The 22726-nt window shown below is 33.8% G+C and overlaps 1 protein-coding gene across 2 annotated transcripts in view; it reads left to right on the top strand.

Annotated features, from left to right (window-relative positions):
• Sema3a (sema domain, immunoglobulin domain (Ig), short basic domain, secreted, (semaphorin) 3A) overlaps positions 1-22726 on the top strand; it is a 478664-nt gene that overhangs the window by 138592 nt on the left and 317346 nt on the right. The window contains exon 1 of one of the 2 annotated variants that reach the window (XM_011240665.3): positions 16753-16897. The exons of the other annotated variant lie outside the window; for it this stretch is intronic. The gene's annotated coding sequence lies outside the window, so the exon portion shown is untranslated. Of the gene's footprint in view, positions 1-16752; positions 16898-22726 lie in introns of those variants that run through there. 2 annotated transcript variants of the gene reach the window in all.

Genomic DNA, 22726 nt, shown 5'->3' on the forward strand with positions numbered 1-22726 from the left:
TCTCTTGGGGGAAGAAAAGAAAGTTTTCCAGAGCCAAACTGGCCTTCTATTCAGTAAATATGGTAATTTTTGCCTATGCTGAGTTTCTACCCATCCCCTTTCCTTTCATATTTGGTGTTCTTCTGTGTGCAAAGGGTTCTTTCCATCCAACATTTTTTGTGTGGACTTAACCACACATTTTCTACTTAATTACCCTCTCTGTTTTCAAAAGTTTCCCCTTAATTGCACTCATATAGGATGTGTTTCTATAGTCATTGTGGTTTTTAAATGTGACAGTTGCCTGCTATGTTCGCCTAAATATGGTATTGAGGAAGAAGATGCCTCAGATGGCAAAATGAAGATCATATGCTCCTCAGCCTGAGCTGGCCTACTGCCCTATGCTTTCCACTGGGATAGATAACGGGGACTATGTACAGAAGTTGATTCTAAAACATTCTAAGACACGATATAAAATGCTAAATGTTCATAAGAAAAATGATGTAAAATATCTCAATATTTTATTTTAGTACAAATTAAAATATTTATTTTATAAAATAAATAATTTAAAATTTTCTTTAAAGTATATATCTAAGGGCTAATACAACATATTATATATTACATCCCATTAGCTAGGGATACTTTAAGATCATTTATGATATTTGAAATGCCAGTAGATAAATAATAGCAGATCATATATTCATTAATTTATATATGAATTTTTATTGCCAATTTTTATGTCTTTGCTTCCATGGATGTCTACACCACTCAAAAATGCTAATCATCAGCCGGATGTGGTGGCACATACCTTTAATCCCAGCACTTGGAAGGCAGAGGCATGTGGATTTCTGAGTTCGAGGCCAGCCTGGTCTACAGAGTGAGTTCCAGGACAGCCAGGGCTATACAGAAAAACCCTGTCTCAAAAAAAAAATGCTAATTATACAATTATAACAGCTGTATTCCCCAAAAGATGTTAATCACATTATCTTTATTTTCAAAACAGGATTAATGGTACTGTAAACACATGATTAGGTAATAAATTGGTATGATAGCTTCAGATCCCCCTTTCTTTCTCTGCATTTCTCAAAATATATAGATGGCAATAAAGTGATTTTTTACTACAGCCTACAAATTGGTATCCTAAATAACTATGCTCTGTATTTGCCATTTAAAATTAAAAATTTTAGCAGTCAATAACATTTTATAAGCAAAAGATACACAGAATCTAAAGAACGAAGACATAAAACCCACATTTCTTACTAAAAATAGAGTGCCTATCTTAATATCATATTAATATTATAAATGTGAGGGTATCTGTTTTATAGCATAAAGTTTCACATGCATCCCTCAGTTGTCTAAGTTTAAAAGGCCCTGAACAAATTTCAGGGAAAACCTAATCATTGAGATCTTCAGTACATCTTTGCATGTTACCTACAGAATAGGTCCAAATTATTTCAAATAATTTAACATTTTCAGAATAAGTCTGCATTAGTGAGAAAATATGAAAATATAAGTAATATATATTTATTTTAATAAATTTTAATTCTTGTAAATATCTCCTATCACTAATGCTTCCCAACTATCAGAGATTATTAGTCTGCTTTAAGCATGCTTCTAATAAAAAATACTACCATATATTACTTTATTATTAGTCCTTATTGTAATGTATTTTTTATCTGATTCATTTAATATTCATAGTATTCTGTTATTTTTTTCATACTTTTTACAAAGGTTTCTGGAAATTTTGTCTTACTCACCCAACCACAGATCAAGTGATAGTTTTATTGAGTTTGTCTATAGTTAATTGTGAAAGTTTGAAAGCATTTCGGTACTACCTGGAAATCCTTATATGCGCTTTTCTTGGTCTAAGTTTATATTTCTGGCAGTGAAACACAATGCAGTGTAGAGCATTTGGATTTCTATAATAGCTTTGTAGATGCCCCAAGGTCTAGAATTCATGTAAATTATACCAGATACTTAGTCACTCTGTATTTATGACATATGTCTTAAATGAAATTCTCAAAACAAAAACAAAGTGAAGAAACGTCACTGCTGATACACATTCTGCCTTTGAAATTTTCCTGCCTTGAAAACATTTAAAAGCAGTCTTCTGACTTCTGGTCTCCAAGCTGTATGTTGTTCATTTTGGGTTTTCTGTGGAGGCTGGGCATGTCAGAAGAGGCAGGCAGTGTTTGGAACTTGAGAGATTCTCATAGGGAAATCAGAAATAAGCAAGAACCTCCTACCAACTCAGTGTCTTACAAGTCTGCTTTAATTTCTCCTTGCATCCAAGACTTAAGACAAAAGAGAAAATAAACACCATGAGGATTGGAGCTGTAGAAGTAAATTATAAATATACTTGTATGAATGTTCAGACATTGTTGGAAGTGACTGTTTTGTAATAGGAGCCCCCACTCAGTGTTGCATATACCACAGTTGTGGGGGGAGATTGCTGAGAAGAATTTCCAACCTTTGGAAATTTTACCTGAACATTTTAAGGGTCAGTTTCAAACTTTTCTAAAATTTCTAAATAAAGTATATAGTGACTACTTTTCCAATTCTCATAAAATACATTCTTTCATGATCAACTTTTTATTTTAAAATTTAATATTAATTTATTAAAAGTGGGTTAACTTCCTTTCTAAATTGAATGAAATCTTATTCAAGATGCAAGTTTTAACTTGAATCATAGTTTAAAATTTGAGATTTAGTTATTTCATGAATATTAACTAATTCAATAATTCTTAGCCCTAAGCTACTATATTATAATATGAATAGCACAGTATATTCAAGAAGCATTAGTATTTAATCAGTGACAAAACCTAGTAAGTAGTTATTTTCTTCTTTCTAGCACAAATTTACACACACACACACACACACACAAAGCCTATGGTAACATTATGTCTTTTAAAGGACTATATTGAGTTTTGACCTGAGAAGTGATATTCGATTTTTCACATTTAAGTAACTTTTTAAAATTTTCTCTTATAATGTTAGCTTTAATTTTGAGTGAAAACATATAATTTGACCTGGGGCCCAACTCTCATATGGTTATTTTAGACAATGAAAGCCTTTAATTAGTGTGGAATCCAGATTTTTATGGACCATTAGAATAGGAATGCTCTGGAATAAAATTAAGACAATTTCTTTACATATGGATGTGATTAGCATAAACAATAAGTGGTAGATTATACTGCCATGAACAATAAGCCCTAGAATTAGCAGTTATGTGTCTCACACTTTTGTGTGCAGCGTATATGATGTCATTCTTTTTGGAGTGAGTCATTGGGAATGGACTTCTTGGTGTGCTTGTAATATCCTAATAAGAACATAAGTTACGAGCTATTTGATATTAACATATTGTATACTTCAATGACATATGTAGTTTGAGCCCTTTATTGATCCTTTCTGAAAGTAAAGATGGCTAAACAGTTGTACAAATAAGGTAATGACCCAAGAAACAACAATTTAGATTGTGATCGTTTTGTGAATAATCTGAAAAGAGGTATGAACAGTGACTGTTTGATTCATGTGTGTGTATATATGTATATATTTTATCTCCAATGAGCCAGAATATTTCTCCAATAGGATAGTGCCTCATTTCCAATCAAGGGTAGCTAGCTCTCAAGCACATTCCTATTTTATTCTTTGCCTCACTTGTCCTTTGCCTACCACTAACAGGGCATGAATAGACCGCATAGACTTCACTTTCTCTTTGTACTTGTCAACTGTGATACTGAAATACCAAGATTTTACAAACAGCAGCAGCAGGAACAGCAACAACAACATCTCTGGACCTGTGAAACTTTAATCTTGGCTGCTTTGCTTCCTTGCTTTGTGGCTTCCAGGCACCTGTGGACCGTCCATCCATAGACAATGATCTTAGCCAGGACATGGAAATCTGATCCTTCTGGTACATGAACAATACTTATTTTAAAAAGTATAAAACCACAAACTCACAGTGATAAAGAACACACTCAATGCACTGAACAGATGAAACCGTGAAAATGTAACTTGAAGTTGAAGCAAACTTTTAACAAGCAGCATAACAACAGTCACTTGAGTCTTATTTCAGAATTTTATTACAAAATTGTGGGTTCAGGATGAAACAGAAACTGAGCAGACTCCATCATCAAATGTAGAGAACTGTCAGAAAATATTAAGCCTTGTTTCAAGCTATAGGACATTTGGAGGAAAGCCTTTTCTTTTAAAAACCCCAACCAAATTTCTTTACCAATTTTGGTATTTCTTTTTCAATATCCTGAAGTTCCTGATACCTTTTTACCTTTTTGAACTCCATATTAAGTCACTACAAAGTAGGGTTTGGAGATTATTTATAAAATCAATTCATAGCTTAAGGAGGGTTGGTTATATCTGTTACAAATATTAACCTGTTAAAATTCTATTCTATAAATTTCTATGGAGGCCACAACTTTTGTAAACAAGGAAAAAAGAATGAAAAAACTATAGAACTAATCATGTATGCGTCTGGTCTCTCTCTTTCCTCTGTTTCCATACTATATGTACCATCTCACTGTATGTAACCTCTCACTGTATGTATCCTCTCACTGTATGTATCCTCTCACTGTATGTAGCCTCTCACTGTATGTAGCCTCTCGCTGTATGTAACCTCTCACTGTATGTAACCTCTCGCTGTATGTATTCTCTCACTGTATGTATCCTATCACTCTATGTATCCTCTCACTGTATGTATCCTCTTGCTGTATGTAACCTCTCGCTGTATGTAGCCTCTCGCTGTATGTAGCCTCTCCCTGTATGTAGTCTCTCGCTGTATGTAGCCTCTCACTGAATGTAGTCTCTCACTGTGTGTAATCTCTCGCTGTATGTAGCCTCTTGCTGTATGTAACCTCTCACTGTATGTATCCTCTCGCTGTATGTATCCTCTCGCTGTATATAGCCTCTCACTGTGTGTAGCCTCTCACTGTATGTAGCCTCTCGCTGTATGTAACCTCTCCCTCATGTCTTAAATGTCTTGGCAAGCAATCCTCTGATGTGAATATAAAGGATATAGAGGCAGGGCATGACCCATTTCTATACATTTTCATCTTCAGTGACAATAAAAATATGTTGTCCTATGTCAAATTATAAATGACAGATTACCACAATGTCTAACATGATATTCTTGCATGAATAGAAAAGAGTTTCATGGCATTGAAAACAACTGAAATCATCTATCCATCTAAGTATGTAAAAAAAATAAGCCAACTTATTATTACCATACAGCTTAAACCATAGGAGAGAGAAGAGAATAAAGACAATGTAATTCTGAAAGATGAGTTTCAAATAATAATGGACAAAGAAAAACTATAATAAATATCTTTCAATACCCAAATGAAAACATCCATGTCTCTTCCTAATTTATTCCTCTATTTTGATATTTCAAAATAATCAATTAGGATATTTTCCTAAGCCTTAATGTACTTTTGACAATACATATCTGCTCCTACTTAAGTATGTATGATTTTGATATTAAAAACATGCCACTATGAGTTTTAAATATTGTTAAAAGTTTAATATTATATGTATCACTTTGTCCACAGTACATTTAAAGTGTTATAATATTCTCTCTTGCAGATAAGAAATATTATCATCCTTACTTTTAAATTCTAATGAAAACTATGAAAAATATTTAAATCATGTATTACTATTTAGTATTAGACTATATTTATTTTAAAAATATTTTAATAAAACTATTACAAAAGAGCAATGAGATATATATGCATGAGATTAAATACATATCATATTATCTCTGATTATTACAAAACAGTGATGCAATAAAACACTTTAACCATAACTCCTATTTCTCATATTTTACTTGATTTACTCTCTATGAATGTTCGTTTTCTATGAGATTGGGGTAAGAGTATCAGATATATTCTGTTGACTATTAGGATTTGCACCAAGTCAATATTATTGAAAATAATCACATATTGAGAATCATTTATTAATCCAGTAGTAGCAATCCCAGAATTTTCTTAAAAAATACAAAAAATAGAGTGCAGTATAAATTTTTTCCAGGCCATAAATGTTCCACATTTTTATACAAACAAAAGAGCTAGCAGATAACATGACCCACTTTGGTGAATAAATTATTCTCGTTTTTACTAAAAATATGTTGTATATCATTGATTTTTAATGATTCTTAATCATAACTGTTTGCAAACATTTGATGAACAGACCCTTGACCCTGTGTTAGATCTTCTTTGTCTTTTTCCTGACACTCTTACAAACAGAAGCTCCTGAGAGTATCCATCATGCTTTGACCAAATGTATCCTCTGATTACAAATCCTTTTACACGTTTTACACATAAACCTCTTCTAAAAGCGTAGAAAATATCTTAAGTTTCATCGACATGTGTGTTCTTATATTTTTAAAATTATATGCAATTTAAGATTTCATTTTCTCCAAACCTTCATGCGAAAGTAACCTATTCCTAACTTTCCCTCAGAATTCTTTCACCTCAGAATCCAGATACCCTTGCTCCCCCCTACTTCCTCCCACTTTGGCAGGTGTACTCTGATGTGTTTTAGTGATCTGATTTAATTGACTGAGGATCTGTAAAATATTCACAAAATTATTGACTTGGAATTATTTTCTCCGTTGTCTCTGCCATCTCTGCTGTCCCAGCCAGTGTTTTGCAATATGTTCCTATATCAGCTTCTTACCCTCAAGGTTCTGTTTCTATGATTTAATATTCTGACAGAAAAGAAACACAGAGAACAAAGGGCTAGGGAGAATTGCAGTTGCTATGAGGATGCAGCCTGCCATCACTGGGAAGGCATAGTGTCAAGAGCATGCTTCGCCAGCCATTCAGGAATCTGGTTGACCACATTTCACACACAAAGAGAAAACAGAGGAAGTGAAGAGGAAGCAGGAGGCAGGGTAGCATCCCAAAGGCCACCCCTAGTGATGTATTTCTCCAGGAAGGCTGCAGTTGCTAAAGATTACGTAACCTTCCCAAGTAGTGCCACAAGCCAGGATCCAACTGCTCAAACACATGGGAATGTTCATTCAAAACACATTTATCTTTCCCTCTTTAGGCTTTCTTTTCTACAACTACTATACATTTATTTTGTGTCTGAAACTTCTATATAACATGTTAAATAAATCTATCATTAGTGCTTATTTATGGTTAACAAACTCCCTAATTGTGATACAAATCAAATTTTGGATATGTAAAGATGATGACAGTAGATATTTGTTCTACACATGCTGCCAATAAAAATTAACTAGCCTCTTTATTTCCATCCTGTTCACTCATTTCTCATTCTATAATTAATATTGCCAATGATTATACCTGCTTTTTCTTTTATAGTTTAAGATACATTTATCTTATTATATGGAATTATATGCCACTAATAAAAACATGCTATTTAAAGATAAATGAAGCTGCTACAAAGATTTAATTCATAAACTCAAAACTGTAATACATCAACTATCATTAGAAAATGCTATAATTGTCTTTGTGCTTTATTTATTTTCTGGTAAATGCATGTATGGTGCCATTAATCCTAGTTTGCATTTTATCTCATGGTTATACTCCTAAATAAAAAGACAGTCTGCAGCTTTGTCCATTTATCACACAGAGCATTTTCACTAGCTGTTATCCTTTATTGAAGTTTCATCCAATTGCATGCTTTTAGCCTTGAAATGTGTGATTAAATGGCACTTCTTGATTGTCTGAGCTAACAGTGATGAAAGTTATAAAACTGGATCTCATTCAAATTAATGATACTTGGAGAAATTAAATACATATATCTTCATGCCTACAGTAATATCAGAGGTACTTCACCTAAAGGATTTCAAAATTATCTAATATATAAGACTAGAGAATACTTTGCAAGCTCGCCTGCTTTCTGTTATGAGTTGCATATCTCACTGATGCTAATGTGACTCTGTAAGATCTGAGTATAATTCTCTCTATACATGGAGGCGTCACATTTTCTTTTCATTACTGCTTTTCCTTCTCCAACCTTATTTTTCTGTCTCTTTTTCAGGGTTTTCTTTTTAGCCCCTTCTGAATGAAGTATTTCCAGACTATTCCAATTAAAGTTAGTTACTTCTTTACTGTTAGAGAATATGCAAATCAGTCTCCAAAAAACGACTTTTAGATATTTTAGTTTGAAAGATATTTTAGTGTTCTCTCACATATACATTTTAGCTTACTGAAAATATTGCAAATCTTATGCAGTGAAGTAATTTTATATATTCCAGAATATAGTTTCTGAAACTATTTTCAAAATATCCATAAGATAATTTATGTCACAGAAAGCTCAAAAGCAGTTAACCAGCTCACACCACTCCTCTACTCACAGCTCGTTGGTTATCTTAAATGCTAATACATTTTCATAAAGCATAAATTTTAAATTAAATAAATAGATTAGTAAACATTTTAACAGTTATCTCTTACTATATATGCCCTTTAGTAATAAGACATTTTACAAAATTAAGTAAACCACTGAGGCTGGAGAGATGGCTTGATATTGAAAACTTGCTGTTTCAGCATTAGGACTAGAATTTTTATCTAAGTACCAGTGTTTGCATGCTCATAACATGTACATGTAACTCCAGGTTCAAGGACTCAATCTAACTAACTAACTCACTCACTAACTAACTAGCTAATTATATATATAACTATATATACATATATATATATAAACTATCATTTTCCCATGGGGAGTTACTTGTACCTTTAAAAATTGAAATAAGTTAACATCAAATAGTTTCAGAAAATATCTTGTGTTTATAGATTATAAAACATTTAACTTTTGTTTGCAATATTTAATGCTGGAATTACAGAATTTGTATTTCTATATCATGTACAGAATTTAAACACTAACTAGAAGACTGCGAATAAGGATTAGGACTGTGAATATGCTTGCATATACAGCCAGCATACTGTCTTTGACTATAGTGAAGACTGTGTGATGGTATGATTGATCTACCACTTTGAACAATAAATTCTAACAGTTTACCTTCATTTCTTTTTGTTAGAGTAGTATTTTAAGAAATTACATATAATCTGAAACACTAATTAAAGACAGAGAAGGTATGAAATCATGAAAGATTTCACAGGGGAATGTGCACAAAAGGTCTTAGAAGAGGAAAGGGGAGAGGGAAAACATGACAATATTATAATTTTAGGCAATATAAAAAATTAAAATGATAAAACTTAACACAGTGTTATTCAGCCTGTTAAAATGAAACAGAATCGATGACTGTGGGAGATATTACGTGAAATGACATTAACCATTTATGTGAAATAAAGAGTGTCAAATGCTTCAGAGTCTCATAATGTATGTAGTGAGAATAATGCCTGATTTGTAGACAGAGGTTACGAGGGATATTGTCAGAAGGAAATATGCAGGCCTTTCATAGGTTATAGATGTTCAATAATACATCTAGTTTTGGAGACCCATTATACAATATGAGAAGTGATGTGTACATTAATATATATGTATATTAAATCAATGTGTTGTGAGACATTCAATATAATTAATCTTTTTAAATTATGTAAATATTGCAATATATAGGTGGAATATGTTGATTATTCACAACTCTGTTCAAAATCATCCAAAAGCATGTCTAAGTGGCTTCCATTGGACAGGTTTCGCTCCTCAGATCTAATCAATAGATGGTGGCCTGGATTAGGGAACTCCAGGCATACGTGGTACTTTGTCCTTCCTAGTTTCTTCTTCTGGTTAGTAGCTCTGTGGTCAGCTTCCTCATTTCATACAATTTGCAAAGAAAACTTCAGGAACAGCTCTTGCTACTCATTTAGATTAAGATAGTAACACAGGTCACTCATTTTCTTCCTACATTCTCTCCTTTATTGTAATCTATCTCCTCTTCTTAAAGTATGAGTTCTGAAAGGGCAAATGTTATATTTTTTCAGTGCTTTAATATAGACTTTAGAACTACATGCACTCTCACTGCTATTTGAGCAGATAATGGTGATGATAGATGGATAATAGATATGAACACATAGTAGTATTCTGTTATAAATCCATATTTGGTTCTATAAATACAAATATAAATTATTGTGCACATAGCATTGTTGACATATTTCTTTCTATACTCATTTGGCATGAATCTCTTTATTCCATTCAGATAGCTTTTGACAAAATGAATTTCTTTCTTTCTTTTCTTTTTTTTTTTTTTTTTTTTTTGTGTGTGTGTGTGTAGTCCTGGCTGTCCTGGAATTCACTTTGTAGACCAGGCTGACCTCAAACTCAGAAATCTGCCTGCCTCTGCTTCCTGAGTGCTGGGATTAAAGGCGTGCACCACCATGCCTGGCCCAAAATAAAACTTTTGTGGATATGAAGCTTTCATTCTTTCTATTTTATTACATGATCATTTTATTAACCAATAAATGGTGATTATTAAAAGAAACACAGTCTTTGATTGACACTTATTATATATTCAGATGAATTGTTAATTTTTATTTATCTTTATTCATATTTTCTAATGTCTTTAATTAAGCATATTTTGATATGTAGTTATTTTTTTAAACTGAAGAGTAATTTTAATACAACACTTAATAGACCTGGTGAAATGGCTTAGTGGGTAAATGCCTAATGGTTGGAGTTTGATTTCTGAGATGACTTAATAGAAAAGAACAAGCTCCCACAGTTATTCTCTGATCCCCCATATATACCCTGCAGATGCGCACTGACTATACATATCTACACAAATAAATAGATCAATGTCATTTTTATTGAAACCTCATAATAATCTTTATTTAAAAGATAAACTACTCTGAATTGTTTCATAATCAAAAGAATTTTGCATTTTGTTATATAAAATTATTATCTGATAAAAGATAATTTCTAAAATACACACACACACACACACACACACACACACACACAGAGGCATATATGTTTTATCTGTCAGCCAAAAAGCATCATTTGCTTCCTTTCAGCCATATGTTCTTTTCTCTTTGTTCTGTAGCATTTCCATTTTTCTTCCTTCGTTAGAGATGGCAGATTAGTATAAAGGTTTGTATTCCACAGTCAATTCATTAACTTTATATCCATGACCAATGTCAAATGTGAGCTCAAAAACTATTGAGTAATAGTACAATCTTTTAATCTTCCCTGTTCGCTAGCTCCTGTCGTAATGCAAATGACTTGATTACAACCCCAAGGTGATTTCTGCTGCCCCGTAATGCTTGCTCATCTGAGAAACTAAACTATGGATATATCCACACAGCAAAGTCAGACTGTTACAGCTCAACCATATTTGAAAGGTCTTCATTGTCCTGTAACTTAACAAATCTTTGGTTCTCCGTGCTAGGAAGATAGTTGGGTTATCTTAATGATAAGCCATGGCTCTTCAGATAATTTTATTTATACATTTGCACATGGTGTTCATTCTTCTACTTACTAAGATGCACCAGGGAACAGTTCATGTATAAAACTTTTAAAAACTATCTTTTAAAGCCACATTTTAAAATACAAACTGGATTAATTTTGGAAAGACAATAAACAGACATACATGATTGTCAAGGCACATTGTAAATATTTTTGACCTAACATTTGACATAAATACTTTTATTGTGCAGATGTGCTATAACAAAGAAAAAAATTCATGGAATATTGCTTTTTGTCTACTGTAATACCAAATAAATTAAATGTTAAATTAAAAACTAAAATCCTTAGCCTGTGTTGCATAAACTGAAATGATGGTAATCAACCATGATGCATGACTAGGGCTCACATCTGTCCTTAAGGTTCAAGAAGAAATATCATCAGAGACTAAGCTCCCCGTGTGTTTAGAGATCTACAGTTTACTCTTTGAAGGGATTTGTGCTTAGGAATGGGTTTAAAAACAAGGAAGTCCTATCTATCTATCTATCTATCTATCTATCTATCTATCTATCTATCTATCTATCTGCTTATATATTTTCTGCATGATTCTTCTTATATATTTATTTTTATTTACGTGCTTTAGGGACACTCTTGTGAATGTCTACTTAGGAAAATATATGATTTCTCTTCATCACTCAAAATTTTTCATTTTGTATTGGTTATTTATTTATTTACATTTCAAATGTTATCCCCCTTCCCAGTTTTCCCTCCACAAACTCCCTACCCACCCCCTTCTCCTACTTCTCTGAGAGTGCTCCCCCACCTGCCCAGCCACTCCTGCCTCAGCACTCTAGCATTATCCTACCCCTGGGTCATCGAGCCTCCACAGGACTAAGGGGCTCCCCTCCCAGTGATGCCTGATAAGTCAGTCTTCTGCTACATATCCTACTGAGCCACAGGTCTTCCCATGTGTACTCTTTGATTGGTGATGTAGTCCCTGGGAGCTTTGGGGGGTCTGGTTGGTTGATATTGTTGTTCTTCCTATAGGTTTGCAAACCCCTTCAGCTCCTTTAGTCCTTGCCCTAACTTCTCCATTGGGGTCCCCATGCTCATTCCAATGTTTTCTCTGTACATTCATATCTGTATTGGTCAGACTCTCCCAGACCCTCTCAGGAACAGCTATACCAGTCTCCTCTCAGTAAGAGCTTCTTGGGATCAGCAATAATGTCTGGGGTTGATGTCTGCAGATGGGGCAGTATCTGCATGGCCTTTCTTTCTGTCTCTGTTCCACTAGAAGTGAATATTACTTCCACTCTGATTTAGCTGAAGGAGGTCTATCTGTCTTTGTTGACATGTTTAGTAGTGCAATGGTTAGTGCCGCAGACCAACAGGCTTGCTTAAGTAACATAAGCTCAGTTTTGCAAACAAACTCCAGTGAACTGAATTTTTTGCAAAAGGAATTGAGTACTCCTGATGTTTAATGTCTTCAATACATGGTAATACAGAGAAAAAATACACAACTAGTTTAGTTTCATCCTGTTAGTAACTGTTAGGTGTTATGTTGACTTGAAACAAACTAAAGTCACCTTGAAAGAGAGAACTACCTTTGAGAAGACACTTCCATCAATTGGGCCAGTAGGCAAATCTATGGGATACTTTCTTAAATGATTGATGTGGGAGGACCCAGGCTGTTGTAGACTGTGCCACCCCTGGGCAACTGGTCCTGGAATGCGTAAGAAAAGCAGCTAAGCAAACCAATGGGAGCAAGCCAGTAAGCAGTCTACCTCTACAGCTTCTGTATTAGTTCTTACCTCCAGTATCTTACTGGATTGGGAACAGGAATTGTAAGCCAAATAAAAGCCTTACTCCCCAAGTTGCATTGGGCCAAGGTGTTTTATCATAATAGATACCTATGTACAAGGGTAAGCATCTTTCAAGATCATAAAATAGATATCCTTAACTTGCTGCTAATATTGGTGAGCATTGAGAAACATTTGTAATATGCAGTAATTTGGGGAGGTTAATTACAATATGTCATAATCTTTATGAGAACCTGGCTAACAATATAGTATTTTCTCTCTTAATATCTCAAAGCATAAATATCCAGGTCTTTGTCATATCCAGAGGTTATACAGTAAGTGGAATGTGGGGTAAAGAATCTCATGTAGGCATTGAGGGCATCACCAGTTCTTAGAACTATGGTGCTAGTCTGGCCTGGTGCTACTCATGAAATGAAAGCTCCTTTATAAAGATGAAGTTGCAGGAGATACTGATCTTGTAGGAAAGACTAGCTGCTCAGACATGGTGGGCAGATGTCCATGCTTTGTGCAATGCACAGTTATGCATATCTCTTGCTTTTTATTTAAACACTTTCTCATGCCAGGATTCATGAAGACAGACATGGATTGTCTCAGGATCTCTTTGCCCCCCTTCCCAATATGGTCACATTCAAATGAATCCTCTTTTTCTGCTTTTCACTACTTAAAAGAAAATAGCAAATGCTTATAATGCCTGTAAATGTGACTAATCTGATTTCCTCTTTACATTAAATCATCAAAATAAGCTTTATCATTCTTCAAATTGAATATCCCCTTGAATACATTTGACATGCTTTATGGCAATAGTGTTGAGGAAGATAATTGTTCCCCACAGTTATTTTGTCAGTATTAAGTCATGGAATTCTAACTGGTAGGCAGTTCTGAGACATTTGCTTTACAGGTGATTAAGTTAGTGTCATACAACTAGTGAGTCCAAAGCATCCCCTTAAAAGTGGGATAAGTTTCTTATCAACTATACTTGTTTGTTTTTGATTTTATATAGTTCATCACTATATGTCTTTTAACTGAATAACTTAATTCATTGCATTATTTAAAATATAATTATGTATATATAAGTTCTTACTGTAGTTAATTTGTAACTTACTTTTCTAGCTTTATTATGGCTTATTTCTTTTCTTCTCCTCTCTTATATGTCTTTCCAATTCAATTGGGAATTTGAAAATACACAGCTGGAAGGAAAGAAAAATAAACAAATAAAGAGTAATAAAGAAATGCAATGGGGAATTTGGAGGAGCATTGTAGATCGATATTGTAGCCAAAGGGATCTGAGAATGCAGAGAAGCTAGCAGTCTCATCTGAAGAAGTAGCATCAGAAAACTCCCCAGTGTAAGGCAGCAAATACCCAAGAATAGAAAAGTCAAAGATCACCAGCCAGATTTAATCCCTAAAACATCCTGTAATCAAACTCTCGAAGATGGAAGATAAAGAGATCAGAGTCAGGAAGAAAATGGAACAAAACAGGCAGCACCAAAATAAGTCTCCTCTTAGAAAATTTTACAGAAGGAACTAGGTAATGGCAAGAGAGAATAACAAAAATTCTTCATGATACTCAAAGAAAAGTCTTCTATCAAAAATACTGTAGCCCACAGAGTTACCATTGAAATGTAGGACACAGAAACACAGATACTGAGCTAAGGAAAAACTGAAAGAACTTGCCCCCATCAGACTATAAGAAAGGCAGTCTTCAAATTACAACGGGAGAGAGCTAAGGAAAAACAGAAAGAACTTGCCCCCATCAGACTATAAGAAAGGCAGTCTTCAAATTACAACGGGAGATGAAACTGAGAAGAAAAGCTTGGAGAATAAGGAATCAAGACAAGAATAACTGCATTTAAAAGTTGTACATGTCTGCTGCAGTAATATCTTTATTATAAAAACCAATACCCGAGAGTAATAAAAGTATGTGAATATCAAAGTGGACCAATAGATGTGATGCAGAGGAACCAACCCCATGACAGTAAGAGAGAACGGGTACAGATTAGTGGAGTTTTATTCTTTATTTGTCTACGATCACGTTAAGATACCATAATTTCAAAATGCCTCCATATGATCAAGGATTTACTTCTTACAAACCTTCTAGTAAATAACAGCAACAGTTTTTTTAACAAGCAAGTCAATTCTAAACTCGGAGCTAAAAGTATGGCCTGAGTTTTTGATAATTTCCCTTTTCACCTGTGTTTCAAAGAGATTACAAACCAATTTGTGATTATCAATTTGATTTTAACATTTAGAAGCTAAGACTATTATGGAGCTAGACAAAAATATACATTTTTTTGTCTTCACATGCATGTTTTCATTTAATATTTAAAAAGAAGCAATTTCATGCTAAATATTCAAGAAATGTTTATTGCTAATTCATTTCAATTCTAAAAAAAGGACAGAGGCTTTCATATGACCTAAAATGGATTTTTGATGACGTCTTATAAAAAGTGTCATATTTATCTAATCATTCATATACTCTCTTTACTACAATAAAACTATTATTAATATTTCTTGATTGTTTGAATTTTTAAAAAGCAAACATATTTTCTAAGTCACATTTATTTTAAAGTTTATTTAGAAATCTGATGTATTCAGTACAGTTTTGTAGGGAGTGTTTTCTGTGTGTGCTGGGGTGGTTACATTTTGATGAGTTCATCCTAAGGATGCTCTCTACCAGAGAACAGTTATTTCAGCTAAATAATTTATTGGCAGCTCAGCAACCATAATAGCTGATGAAATATGTTGAGACAAGGGGTACTGAAGTATAGTGAATGTGAAATGTACTGCAAATATTAGAATAGAAAGAGCACATACCAAGACAAGTCAGAATACCCATTAAATCAATATATTGTAGTTAATTTTCATTATTCAAACTGAAAAAAAATGTGTTGTTTGGTCAAAAAAAATGATTATCTCACAAGCGTTAAAACTAAAATGTTAAAAAATAAAAATAAAAAGGAAGAAAGAACACTAGCCTGTCAGTCTCAGCATGAGTGCTGAATACTACGGCTAATGCACAGAAAGTGAGAGATCTCGGCCACTGATCTACAACTCCATGGGTAACTATCGCCTAGTTCAGGCTTAATTTTCTAACCACAATGCTTCTATCTATAAAACAGGAAAGTAAAGGTAAGAAAATCAAAAAAGAAAAGTAAAATAACTTTCGTAGGTTTATAGTATAAACAATCACCACAGTGACCCAGTTTAATTTTGTCTTTTTTTTTCCCCCTCTTCCAAGTAAACTATATGTTACTCCAGAAAGTTTTGTATAAAAGTCCCTTAAGGCTACTATGCCTAATGCTTCTTTGGGACAAACATAGCCTGAGGGATGCAGAATTGTCAGGTCTCCTACACTGAATTTCACATTAATATGGAGAAATGTCCTATTAGAATTGAGGGGACCAGCTAGCGGAAGAATTTCCTGATGTGTGAAAAAAAAATGTTTTTGCTGGTTATCACGAGCCGTGTGCTGGGCACAGTGTTTATTTGGAGCCCGCTATGTGTGAAAGCTTCACCTTTTCCATTTTTAGAAAATGTGAGGCAGCAAAAAGGGTTTTGACACAGTGCAGATCCTGGATTTAATCAACCTCGATTGAGGGCATCCGACCGCCAACTCCCCGTGCTTTTTATATTTGGACACTAGCCGTTAGGAGAAAATATCCAATTCTGGTTTTAAAACAAAAAATATGATCATAGAAGATTAAAAACTCAGCTTTGTAAAGTCTTCAGCAAGTAACAGGAACGAAGATCCACAGAAGCACCTAATGGTAACTCTCTCTCTCTCTCTCTCTCTCTCTCTCTCTCTCTCTCTCTCTCTCTCTCTCTCTCTCTCTCTCTCTCTCTCTCCCCCGCCCTCTGATAATTACTTAATATGTTGACTTAGATCATCTCTATCATACTGCTAATTGCTTGGTACAAGTGTAATCTGCTTGTGAGATTCAAAGAGCTGTTTTGTATAACTGTAAGTTACAAGTTCACTTTGCATGCAATCATTTTATGAATTGTGAAATAACTACTCTGCTCGTTTCATGGTTTAACATGTTTTAGTTTTATATTATTATAATTTGGAAATGTTAACAGATTTCTTTCTAAATAAGTCTGTATATAAGCTAGAGGTAAATAGAAATAAAAATACTTAGTTTCAATTTGAACCATTTCATCTCAGAAAGGAAAAAAAGAAAGAAAAAATAAGAGATAATAAAAATAGAACAGTTAATTTTACAAATGACAAATAAATTTTTAAAAGGTGGAGCAAAGTTTAAAAACTGGTTATTTAATGCAGGTGTTTATGTTAAATGCTTAAATTGTTGAATCAATGAATAACTAAAAGTCTATACTATCAAAATACCATATATCAAAATAATATTAGATGTAATACACAAAATTGAATCCTTTAAAATAAGCCATTGTGAAAGAGTTAATGATAGAGTCCATAAATAAGGCTATAATAATAATGTACTTGTTACAATTATCTCTTTAACATATACAAATTTTAATCATAATTATTACTGGAATGATGAATTTTTATGCTATTCACAAAAATTAGTATGCACTATGGCTTTTACAAGAGGAAAACATGTGAGATTTACTGACTAAATCTCACATTTTATGTGTACTATTTAAGAATTGGTTAAACTATTAAGTGCCTGGTCTGTAAAAAAAAATGATCTATATAATTTTTTATTCTTTATATTATGGTTTTATACCTTAATTCTGTTAATTACTTTTATTTATTTTGATATTATAATTTCATCATTTCCCTTTATTTTCATCCCTCTAAATGCTCTCATATAGATCTCCTTGCTCTCTCAAATTTATAGCAACATTTTATTGTTATTACATATTTATAATTGTATATATATTCATATTCCAAAATACATAAACACAGACCGTTCAGTCTCTCTAATGTTATTTTATCCATGCTTTCAGGGCTGACCATTTGGTATTTGATAACCAATTGGTATGCTCTTCCTTGGGGAAGGTTATCCCTCCCACTCTCAGCATGCTTGGTTCCCTGTGTTCCTTATGTAGACTTGAGGTCCCATGGTCATTCTCACCTCCGTTGCCACCACTATCTTCTATTTTTAAAAATTACCTTACAGCAATAATGTTGTTGAGTATGTAATCCATGGAATCATGGGAAGTATGGAATTCTCAGAGCTTGTGGTCTCCATTTCATGTGGTTTCTGTCTAGATTCAGATGTCATTTATAAAAAGAAAGTTGTCAAAAGGAAAAAAGACAGCAGATAACACTTGCTACCCTTTCCCTTAAGTCACATGTGTGTATTCAGTGTACCAAGTCGGTGACTGGCAAATTCATTTTTAGCATTTTATAGGTTTGTTGACTTTCAATGTAATAGGCTCTTTTTCTTTTTTCAATTGAATTTGTTTAGATTATCTACTCTGATATGCTTGGCTTCCTGCTCCAATCCATTAGATAGAGCACATAGAAGATTATTTATAACTGGCACTCAATTATCCTGATAATATTTCCTTTAGTTAGCTTGATATTCATCTAATCTATATAGTCTACTATACAGTGTTAGATTTATTATGAGATCAAAGCAAGTGTAATCATATTCTCCATTATGAGTTTTATTTCTTCGTGTATTTTCAAAAAAATCATTTTTTCCTTTCTAGTACTGGGGATTAAAACTTTGGTCTCATACATGCTAAGCAAGTACTTTACTATTGAGCTGAAACTCCACCCAAACTACTTTACTTAGGAAAATATGTGTCAAACCCATTTTTAGCTGCCAGCTCCCTGGAATCCTTGTTAAAGGCGACAGCACAAAATGAATCCTGACTAAAGCAGACTTTTTTTTTTATAGCTAGACAAAAATTGGCTATCATCTCTGACATGGTGCGTGCGTGCATGTGTGTGTGTGTGTGTGTGTGTGTGTGTGTGTGTGTGTGTGTGTGTGTGTATTTTAATATCTTTCACCTTGTGTGCTTTCTATTGCTTTGGTCCATAGGTGAAATGAAACTAAGTTATACTATGGTATTAAAGGAAAGAAAAAGAAAGAAAGGAGGGAGGGAGGGAGGGAGGGAGGAAGGAAGGAAGGAAGGAAGGAAGGAAGGAAGGAAGGAAGGAAGGAAGGAAGGAAGGAAGGAAGGGAAAAAAGAAAAAGAAAAGAGAAGAGAAGAAAGGAAAAGATGACCTCAACATCTGTGTTCCTAGAAACAATAAAGTTTATAAGTTGCACATGTTTTATATCCATCACAGGACAGCTTAGGCTATGTGCCATAACTTTAAAATTAAAAAAAAAATCAGTCTCAGCCTGCAACACACTAGTCTCCTGGGGGAAGGAAAGCCACACATGGCACCCCATGAGCTAGCTACTGAAGCTTTTGCTCTGTTCAGCAGGAGGCTGGAATCACATGCCATTGTCCCCTGAATAGCAGAGCAGTATGTGTGGAAATGATGGTGCAGGAAATTCATCATTGTGTAGTGGTGATTTTCTTGTAGTTTGTATGTTCATAATGTTCCCGGGAATGCAAATCATAGACTGCTTCAATCAATAGATTAACAGTTTATGTCAGTTACCCAACTATAAACACACTGAATTCTGATAAGGCATGATAAACATCAGCCTATTTGGGGAAGGGGAGTGATAGAAAAGAAGTAAGCCTTGAGAATGTTAGGTAAAATAATATTCTACAATGATGTGTTCAGCCCTTACAATATTTGAATTAAAATCATAAACATACATATAAACCGTAACTTAGTGTTTAAATTATAGATATATTATGTAATGTATAGACCAAGTTTAAAGAAATTCCTATCTCTTTAAGCATTTAATACTTTCTTTGTTAATGAAAACTTTCAAAATCCTTTCTTGTGGGTTTCTGACATGGACAGTACATTATTGTTTTCTGTAATCACCCTTTTTGCAATAGCAAACTGGACCTCTTGCTCCATCACAATGCAAACCATGAATACATTGGTGTACCTCTTTCATCCCAGGTGCCTGTCTGCCCCCCACGCTGGTGTCCTTGATTCCACCCTTATTTTCCTTAGTGTTACGGTTTATGACCAGTGTACAAATGGCAATGTGCGGTGCATAAAATAAGGGACAGGTTTTGCATGAGCTTAACAAGCTATGGTAGAAAATTTGGGTGTAATATCTTTTTAAAAAGAAAACTGATTTTTCTGCCTTTCCTCTTGACAGACATGCCTTTTGGAAGATAATATATATCCTAGAACTATTGCTAACTGACTCAAGGAGCTTCCTGTGTATCTCCTACAATCTGAAATTATTCCAAGAGTAGAGGCTTAATGTTGCCATCTAATATAAGAGAAAAATCCAGTTTAAAGCAAATAAGTTGATAAATGAAAGTCTTAAGATAAAATGTGCAAACCACAGAAGAAACAAGCAAATTGATTTATCTCTGCGTAATTATAGGTTAATAGTTGTGTTTTTCAAGAACTACTGTCTTGGTCTTCACTCCTCCCATTTTGGCTGTTTAAGATCAGAGTTTAATTGTTTCCATATAGATGGTAATAGAACCCTAGAGTAAGTAAATATTTAGAAGTCTAGCAGTTGGATTTTTAAAATATAGACCAATGTTAAAGCACAATGGAGTTAAAAATCAACTTCCTAGTGAAAAGAGAATCAATAATTTATAGATAAAATTTCAAAAATAAAAACAGTAAATTATGTTGGAAAACCTTTAGGATATGATGTGCCATAAACATAAAGAACAACTAATGTTTCAGCTATAGCTTTAGTTCTAATTAAATACCACATTCAACATGTTAAAGAGGTAAGAATGTACTGGAACATATTAAACAAATTCTGAAAGAGATAGAGATTCCAGAAGTATTGGGGCCGGGCAGTGGTGGCACACGCCTTTAATCCCAGCACTTAGGAGGCAGAGTCAGGTGGATTTCTGAGTTCAAGGCTAGCCTGGTCTATAGAGTGAGTTCCAGGACAGCCAGGGCTATACAAAGAAACCCTGTCTCAAAAAACAAACAAACAAACAAAAAGAAGTATTGGGAATGCTAGACACTCAGGAGACACTAGCTGTCATTTTTTATAATTAAAATCATAGCAAAGTCTACACAACCCATCTAAGGATTCTACAGGTTGCAAACATGAGTTGTGCATTTGAGTCTGTTATTTATATGATGTAGAGATGATAAGATATGTTTTGGGGTTTTGCTTTTAATTAAAATGGATCTTTTTCCTCACATAATATATACCAAGTACAGTTTCCCTTCCTTCTACATTTCCCAGTTCCTCCCCACACCCCTTCCATCTGTATCCATCTCCTTTCTGTTGCTCATTCAAAAACAAAGACTCTTTGAGCTAATAACAAAATTCAATAAATAAGTAAAGCCAAACTAACACATTGAAATTAGACAAAATAATCAGAAAGAAACAAGCCCAAGAGAAGACAAAAAACACAGACCTGCTTAATCCCACACCCAAAAGTTCCGTTAAAAACACTAAACTGGAAGCCATAATACATACACAAAAGACCTGTAGGTTGGTAGAGAGAAGAAAGGAAAATATATAAATGAAATATAATAAAAATGATAGGAGTGTTTATTAAAGGAAGAGGCATGGTGTGACTTTATGAGACCGGGTATAACTATGGGTGGCAGGGAAATCATTTTCTGTAGACCATCTACTCTGGCATGAAGCCTACTCTTAAGAATAGTGGTTTCCCAGTAAGACACCCTTGGAGGAAACTGAATTTTTATTTGCAAGTAGTTATTGATTGGAGACAGTTTCTAAGTTAGGATCAGCACAAGTGTCCACTTCTTTCAGCTCTAAGAACCAAACTGGTACAAAGCTGTGCAGACCCTTTACATTCTGCCTCAGCATCTGGGAGTTCAGAGGAATGTTGGTCTTGTTGATTTAGAGGGACTTGTTTTCTTGGTAGCATCTATTCCTTCTGTTACATTCTTTCTCCTCTTCTACAGGGTTCCCTGGACCCTAAAGGGAGGGTGTGATGAAGACATCCTAATTTAGAACTATGTATTGCAAGCTCTGCTCTTGCTATGTAATGTCTGTCTAATGTTTCCATCTGAGGCAAGAGTAAACTTCTCTAAGGATGGCTGAACAAGGTAGTGTTTTAGATATAAGAGAATGTCTATGATAGGGCATATTTCATAAGGTTCAGTTTTGTGGAAATAATTTGTAGCTATCATAACGTGTATATGAATAAAAATTTAGAAGATAGTATCAACACATGAATTTAAAGATTTAAGGGAAAGATGGTTACTTTAATAATAATTTATATAATTTGTGTTTATTTTTTGAAAGAAAAAAAGTTTCCCTCCAAAAGAAGCTTTTATCGTCCTCCATTACCATTGGGGCTTCCCGTATGAACAGTCAATGGCCTCAGATTGTACCCCAAAAATTTTAGGCATAGTTTAACATTTGCAAAAAAATAAAATAAAGATAATTCAGGGTGTTATTCATTATAAAGGATTCATATTTTTCTCATATGGCAGTGTAACCTTAATATAAAATAAAATAATAAAATGTTTTGTTTTAGGGATAACCTAAGCTAAAAGATGATCTAACAAAGTGTACTAAAGTTCCTCAGAAGACAGATTCCACAGAAATATGTTAAAGAAATCA

This window comes from Mus musculus, chromosome 5 (assembly GCF_000001635.26).
Source record: "Mus musculus strain C57BL/6J chromosome 5, GRCm38.p6 C57BL/6J".
NCBI lineage: Eukaryota > Metazoa > Chordata > Mammalia > Rodentia > Muridae > Mus > Mus musculus.